The sequence below is a fragment of the Rhipicephalus sanguineus genome, chromosome 4, assembly GCF_013339695.2.
Source record: "Rhipicephalus sanguineus isolate Rsan-2018 chromosome 4, BIME_Rsan_1.4, whole genome shotgun sequence".
In the NCBI taxonomy this organism is placed as follows: Eukaryota; Metazoa; Arthropoda; class Arachnida; order Ixodida; family Ixodidae; genus Rhipicephalus; species Rhipicephalus sanguineus.
In genome coordinates, this window is record NC_051179.1 from 121430376 (window position 1) to 121438976 (window position 8601).

The following is an 8601-nucleotide window of genomic DNA, read 5'->3' on the forward strand; positions in this document are numbered from 1 at the left end:
TTTACGCTGCTAAGCCTACCGCTGCTGAACCAACTACTTCGGTGCGCGAAATGCGAATTCTGCTCCTGCCCTTTGAACGTTTCGAGGGGCAACCGTGAGTACGGAGTGGCAGTTAAAATAGTGGTGAACTGTGCCGTCTGTGGAGATGTCAGCACTGGATGGAGTTCGCCGAGAGCAGGGGGGAATGCGACCTGCAACCCATTCGAGGCGAATGTGCTTGCTGCTCGGGCAGTTATGAGCACGGGCAATGGGCAGACCGTGCTAAACGACATTTTCTCGGCGCTGAACGTTTCTCGTCGTGGTATGCACAACAAAACCTACCAAGACTACGTAAAAACAAAGATGAACCCTGTCGCCGTGAACGCATCCGCGGGTGTCATGAGTGAGTGCGCGACAGCTGTGAAGGCCATCTATTCCGAACTGAACTTCGGAAACCCCGGCAATATCGCAGTTTCGTTTGACGGGACTTGGCTAACTCGTGGACACCTGTCACACATTTGTGTGGGAACTGTGATAGAACTCTTTTCGGGCTACGTGCTGGACTTCAAAGTTCTATCGAACTTCTGTTTGGGTTGCGAGATCGGCCCCAAGGACGGTGACCCACGATACAGTGAGTGGCGAGCTCGCCATAAGTGCCAAAAAAACTCTTCGAGCAAGCCTGGCCAAATGGAGGTGGAGGCTGCCAAAATTCTGTTTGGCCGGTCCCTTGAAAAACATGGACTGCGTTACACAACGATGTTGTGCGGAGATAGCCGCGCTTTCAACAGCCTTTAGGAGGAGAAAGTGTATGGCTTTGTGCCCATCGAAAAGGAGGATTGTGTTAATCACATTCATAAACGAATGGGTACTGCACTGAGAAACCTCTTGAAGAAGAGCAGAGGGGAAGGTCGGCCAAGCCTCGGTGGCAAAGGCAAGCTCACTGCTGAGCTTGTTACAAAGCTTACGAATTATTATGGCTGGGCACTCAAGACACACCAGGGAAACATTGATGAGATGGAGAATGCTGTCCTTGCCACGTACTATCATGTGACTTCCACAGATACAAAGCCACAACATTCACGGTGCCCAAAAGGCGATGAATCATGGTGTGCACACAACAAGGCAGTGGCAAGGCAGCAGGCTCCTCCGAAGCATCAGTACAACCTCCCTGAATACGTTGCTGAAGCCCTCCTCCCAGTGTACACTCGCCTCTCAGATCGAAAGCTGTTGGAACGCTGTCAGCGAGGCAAAACTCAGAATTCCAATGAGAGCCTCCATTCAGTAATCTGGTCGCTTGTGCCAAAAACCAAACACGCCTCGCTCTTCACGGTCGAAACTGCTGTTGCGGAAGCAGTCGCCCGGTTCAATGCCGGAAAGAAACGTGCCTCTGAGGCCATTTTGAAGGAGCTGCATTTGAGTCAAGGCAGCACAGATGTTGAAAGGTGTCTAGAAAAGGACCAGCGGCGGCCAGCGGCATGTGACAAGAAGCATACCAGAGCAGAAAACTTCAGGAATGCCATGAAGAGGAGGCGTGTGAAAGAAAATGATAGTGATTATGTGCCTGGTGGCTTCTAGAGCGAAAAGAACTTCCATCTGTTGCTTTTTAGTAGCAAGAAGAAACCTATATCAAGTCTTCAAAGTTCTTTTTGCGTTTTCTCAAAATCAGTTTTTTGCTGGTATGCACTGTACCTTGATCCGCGAGGTGGCGATAGCATCGCCGGGCAGCGACGCCATTTTGGCAATGAGCGCAGTAGCAGGTAGCAGTACCGGCAGTATCGGGCTACGTTCTGTATGCGTTCTGCTTAGCCCACGCACAGCAGTGTCTCGTGCGCGGTGCGTATTTATTACGTAAAAATTTGTTTGTGTGTGCGGAGAGACGGTACGTGGCGTGGTTGCACATCAGCCAGCTGCGACAATGGTGAACTGCGCCGTGTTTGGTTGTAACAACCACACGAAAAAGAAGCCTGTGGATTAGTATGCTGCCTCGGTTGGTTTCTTTTTCATACCAAAGGCCAGCTTTGCAGGTGCAGTGAGCAGCTTGTACCTCACCGTCTTCTATGATGAGAAGCCACGGCGTAAGGAGCTTTTCATTAAATGACTGTGAATGACGAACCTGGGAGTACAAACAGACAACCTCAGTGATGTGACCTAAACATTTGAAATAAATTAGAAAGCTATCGTAGCTGCAAAGTTGGAACACTAAGAAATGTCTGAATAAAGTAACGTCAACGCTGATTTGCACGACGTAAGTGATCGACGCAACGCGGCTTCTTAAATTCTGGCGATCGCGTTTAACGCGGAATGGAGTTAGATCACACTTAATCCTTCACAAAGCTGCGCGTCGCCCTAGCTAGAACTGTCGCTTAACGCTTGCGATAACTCAGCTACACACGAGCAAGGCAATCGGCGGTTGTTGAAATGCGAAAACCATTTAGAAACAGCCACTGGCAAGTGCTGTAATCCCTTCCTGCCCTGACGTCCCGTTACCGTGTTTACGGGTTTCACACGGCGCTAGCACGACAGAACAAACGCGATTAGAAATAAATGGGGAAGTCGGCTTACTTTTCTGACAACAGCGATTGTGCTGTACGGCAGAACTTTGACGCCTGCACTAAAAAGCTGCGATAAATCGGCTACACATTAGCGCCGCACGCAGCAGCTGTTGAGAAGCAAAAACCATTTGAAAACAGCACTGCAGCAATTGCTGTGATCGCTTTTCTGCCATTACATCCCGTTACTGGGTTTACAGTATCGGCAGAGCGCTCGCACGGCACAATAAACGCGATTACAAGTGGACGAGGGAAGTCTGTTTACCTTTCCAACTGCAACTATCGTGCTGTCTTGGAGAACCTTGACACCCGGCTGCTGCACCCATCCGCTCGTGAGATAGCTGTGACCGTGCATGGATTTATAAGCTTTCAGTTGCTCACGTGACACAAAACTTGTCTCGCGAACAAGGTAGTCCTTCATGTCGGTGAAGTCGACACGCGGCAGCATGCAGTGCAACATCGGGTTGAAGTTCAGCGTCTTCGAGTGGGTCTGCGCCGCCGCACAGACGCACTTTCGCCAGGTAGCGCAATCGTGCAGGTTTATCTAACCCACGTGCGTGTGCGCTTAAGTCCATTGCAGTCCACAGATGCACCATAAAAAGCGAAAAAACAGATAGTTCCACAGTGCCACCATGAGCGCCGCGAACCACCGAGACCGCCAAAATGGCGGCATCCTGGAACGACGCTAGCGCTGCTTGCAGATGACGTCAGGTGCATACCCCCCACAGTATCTTTTGATCTTGTGATCAGATTTGAATGATTCTTGTTGCAATTGAAAGCTTATGAGTTCCTATACACAATAATACTACTAAATTATGGACTTGATCAAGAGAAAATTTTTTATATGCTGATAAAACTGATAAAAATTCTCATGTTCCCAACCATTACATTACAGATGGCAATAACTTTTATAAAAATAGAGCTAAAATTACATTGATGGTTTAGTTGTGATCCTTGATTATTCTAGAATATGGCCATATCAAGTTTTCTAGGATATTCAATGATTAAATTGCAGAACAATTGGGCAATTTCATCATTCATTATTTATTTAATATCTCAAAAACTACTTGAGCTAAAAAAAATGGATTGCATATCTGTTTATAGCAGGTTAAAATATACATTGCCTGAAAATTTCATTTGAATATGACAATAAACAAAAATGTTTGTTAGAAGACCAGAGTCTCCCCTTAAGTTTGTACCAGAGTATTTCAAGTGCCGGATGTCCCGCATTCTGGAGGGGCAGCAAGGCGCGGTCAACATGATCGATGACGTGTTCGGCCGCAACCCAGAGGAGCACGACAAAAAGCTTTCCGAGGTGTTGGACTGGTTACGCCGAGCAGGACTGAAGTCTGTAGAGCCGGGAGCGTCCCTGTACACCAAGAAAGCCATGTGACGATCGAGATTCTTGCACCACAGTTCCTTCACAGCTTGCACTGCACGTTACACTTCCCCGTTCGACTGTGGGAAAGCAGGACTACTCGTGCAACGAGCAAAGCCATATGTTGACGCGAAGTCTGCGAACTCGCTCGACGAGAACTGTGGCCTCTTGTCACTCTGAAGAACCTCGGGCACTCCGAATTGAGCCATAATGTTCTTGAATGCGGTAATCACCAATATACTTGACGTCCCATGCAGGGTCTAGACTTCCGGAAACCGTTAGTAGTCAACTACTAATAAGAAGTCCTGACCTTCAAAATGGAAGATGTCAGCCCCGTCTTGTTACCTGTGCCTGGAGGGAGACAAACACAGGGACGGTACCGTTGTACTGTCCCCAGCCACGAACTTCTGTGGTGGGCCTGGGCAGCGAACTTAGTTATCTTGGTGCCATTGGCAGAAACTCTCCATGGTGGCGGACGCCCTGTACTCCCAGGGTTACCTCGGATGACCATTCCCCACCACCACTCCAACTCCAGTCCACTCCCTCAGATCGGCAATGAAATCCTCCTAACACCGGAGGTCCCTCTCGTGCCACTTATAGGCTGCAGGCACCAAGAGGGCACGGGATAGATGCAAATCAGGCTGCCTCATGTTATAGACGTGGTCAGCGTAGCCACCACAGGAATGAGTGTCCTAAGATGCCCTTGATCCGACATGTTTCCAACCAGGGAAACGGCTACGGCCCGCTGTGGTAACGAGCTCCCCAACACCGTCCAAGGCAAAACTCTCCATGGTGAGGGTGAGCAAACTGACCTTTTATCTGTTTGCCGGAACAGTTTGCCGGTGCAGTTCGTCCACCATTTCAACATGGTCCCGGCGTTGTCCTTGGCAGCTGGGTGCTCAGGCATCGATTTTCATGTCAGCTGTTGTCGTGGCAGCCGCCCTGCTACCGCTGTCTGTGATGGCCTTCACTTCCTTGTTGCTGACCTCTGGTTCCTCCTTGTGATCAGTGTTAGCATGCTCGGAATCGGCTTGCTGAGCCTTGCCTGCATCCCTGTCATCATTTACTTCATTCTTCTCGTCTTTCTTGTCCCAGCTGTCAGCCGACTCATCCTCATTGCCGGCTGCCATCAAGGCCTCCTCACAGAGGCTGCCTCTTCACTCTCGTCCTTCTTACTGCGCTTGGAGGCAGTAGCCTTCTTGGCACCACCACCGCCTCTAGGCTACTGACACGCCACCCACCTGCAGACGTGTTTTCGCACTGGGCCGGTTCAGCTTTAGCCTTCATAGTCTCTTGCTCAATGCGATTCTCCATCTCACTGCCCGGGTTATTTTCCAACATCTTTTCGCGAACATGTGCCACTGCGTCCACAGCGCTCTTCAGTTACCCCACATGAATCACCTCAATTTCTAATACGATCCCGTTCAGCACCTCAACGATAAGCAGCGGCTGCATCAGCACATCCAGCACCGCCTTGCAACACTCAACGAATGCGACAATATCAGCAGTGAAAGCACCAGCCTCTGAAGAGGTAATACTAAGTGCAAGGACTGCTTTGTTCTCTCCACAAAAAGGGTGGAAAGCTGTCATGTCTAGCCCCTCTTCAAGTAATCCGAAAGTGTCATCGAGAAACCACAGCCGCTCACTATGGCACCTATAGAGTGTTATCTAAGAAACCACTTCGGTGCCTCGATGCTCTTCCTCCCCTGCTGCTTCGTGGAGGATGGCGACATTCATTGTTTGTACGTCTGCCATTAAAGTGCCCACCCCTTCGCTCACTCCTCACGCGTGAGCCAGAGCAAGCTCGCATAGTGGCTTGGTCTCTGCGCTCCAAAAAGATGCCTGGATGTTGCGTACCCCAGTGAATGAAAGCTTTTTACAACCGCGCACAAGCCATGTGCTGCTGAGGAGTGGGCACCGGCATAGCGCAGATGTCGCCATCCTCCACAGTGTGGCAGGGGAGGAGCAGCATCAAGGCACCCTAGAAACTACAAGAGCACGCCCTATGCGCCACTTAGCTGGTCACCTCCATAGCATGTAGTCCTACTGCCTGTTATAAACACCTCAGTTATTTGTTTGCTAGGCTGCCTTCTTTTCCTTACTGAAACAAAATGGTAAACCAGAAAGATCTTGATGCAGCACTTGGCTAATACTCTAAAGGTGAGTTTAACTGTAGCCAACATTTCCCGAATAAGAAGGATGTTGTTGACATCATACTGGTGGCAAGAGTTTATTGCGAACCGCATAATGACGCACTCTATAAATGAAATGTTTATTCAAGGAAGTTCCTTGAAAATGGGTTTGGTCATTGGACAAAGTTCTACCATTTGTGACATGCGTCTATGTTTATGGTGCCAGTATAAATAACACTGGCCGTATGTGCACTGGAGAAAACCTACATTCAGAGGAAAGGTGCCGAAGACTCCTGACCTTTACCTGTGCAGTCCTTTTTCTTTTAAATGCAAACTTGGAGAATGTTTGGCATGTCCAACAGTTGAAACTCTGACTGACCTCAGAACGCCCGAAGATGAAGAAATATTATATGCGCCTTGAGAGAAAGGACACCTAGGAAAAAAAGAGTCCACTCCGAGAACATTCATGGACCACCTTCAAACATGCCTAAAGGACTGGATAAGCCACGACTACATAGGGTGCACTCAAGGCACAGCAACCAATACAGAAAAGAAGCCTACACAAAAAACTAGTGTTTTTCAGCATTTCTATTTTGCAGAGAACTAGACAGTCATGCAACCAGAAGAAATTCAGTCTTACCACTAGTGTAAAAGACAAGTCACCACCATATTCAGCTGTGTGGCCACAACCCATAAACGTGTGTGCAGTTTTTGCTGTTGTAAGCGATGATATGCGCCATGACTCTGCCCATGCATCCTACACCATGGCTGAGGTGCACGAATGGCTTGAAGAGCACATCACAATGTACGCTCACGTTACTTATGTCAAAGACAGAGCTGAATTCATTCCAAGAACAAATTTCACGGAAAAACAACAGGTACACATCGGCCAAAGGGTCATATTAAGCCACACAGCCCAGACGTTAATTTTAATTGTACAGTTCCTAGAATACTCGAAGTGTGATTATTGCCAAGCAACGTCTATGGGAAGCGTTGATACTGCTTTGCAATCCATTCGCTCAATGGTGTGCGAATCAGGCCACTGCACCAAATACAATTTGAACCTCATCAACATGCATGACACAAATGTCTTGTGAACATTAATCTGCTGTTTTATTGGTGTACTATGTTAGCATGCCCAATGAGCCGGTGAGTGGTCAGCAGATTCATTGCTTTATACCCAGCTGCTACAAATTGTGTGACGAAACACTTTCATTGTTCGGTGTGCCAAAAGAAGACACATTTCAACAATGCCAGCGCAATATTCCATGGGTAGACCACTTGAGAGCAACAGTGCCGTCAGCTAGCAGCACTTTGGAAAACAGTTTATGTCACACCACTTTGAGCACATTATTGACAGCGAAACTGAAAGCTTGGAGAGAAATAGTACCTTTGCCAAAGTGACCCACCAGCCGGACGCCGGCCCACCAAGTCGACACCGGACACAAAGGCTAGCACAACCACAAGACTACTGCCAACCCAAAAATAATGCCCTTTTCGCCGCAGCGGACTGCGACTCCACTAAATGATTCACTGACAACCCGTTCGTTTCGCTTGCACGGTTTGCGAACACCTGTGGTTTTATGTCGGGTTGGTGCAATGCTCTGGCACATCTAATGCAGTGCCTCAGAAAATGTATCCCGGTCATGAGCTGTTCGACAACTTATGTGACATATATTGAGGATCCCTGTGCAGTGCGAAGGTGCCCCTGATATCTACTTGCAAGGGCATCAATTACCCAGAGCACTCAACCCAACTCCCGCTCCTCAAATGTATCTCTGGGCACATCATATCACGCAGATTTCCATTTATTCAGATAAGATGTTCATGAAATACTTTTGACAACTTCGATATCGTAGGCCGGGTTGTCACTGTGCCGGCTGACATTCACACAATGGTGAAGTCACTACCGAGGCACCTTCATGATGACCACGTCGTCGATGTGCACATAAAGTGGCATATGATGCAGAAGTCATTATACATACTTGACTGGGATCTTAAAAAAGCACACCGTGAATGCTTACCTATGATGCCTGTGCACAACGGCTCTCTATAAGAAATACGAAGTAGTCATCGACCCAAATTTCTTGAACAATGCTGATGAGGTGATAAACAACCATGCCACGAAGTTCGTCATGGTCATCGACGTTAAATCATTGGGATTGGGATGTGCCACCAGGCGTCAACGTGGATGCATTTAAGTCAAACGGTGCCATACCGGCCAACCATTTGTTTGTTTTGTTTTTGTCTTCCATGATGATGGTGATTCGGCTGTCCCATTTAAACCTGGTTGCCTACGCTAAGTACACAATGTATTTTAACTAAACATATAGAAGAAGCCAAAAATGGAAAGTCCTGCTACAACTTAACGTGTAATGACTGCAGAAATGGTTTTGGTGTATCATTTGTACATTTTGACCGATCTTCACTGCCATCAGCTTCAGGACGTGTTTTGCATGTTTTCAAGCTGGCTGGTCCTACCTCTTTTCTCATCGACAAACGAGTTTGGCAGCACAGCTTGAGTACACAGCAATACCTTTACAGCACATGTCAGATCTGCACA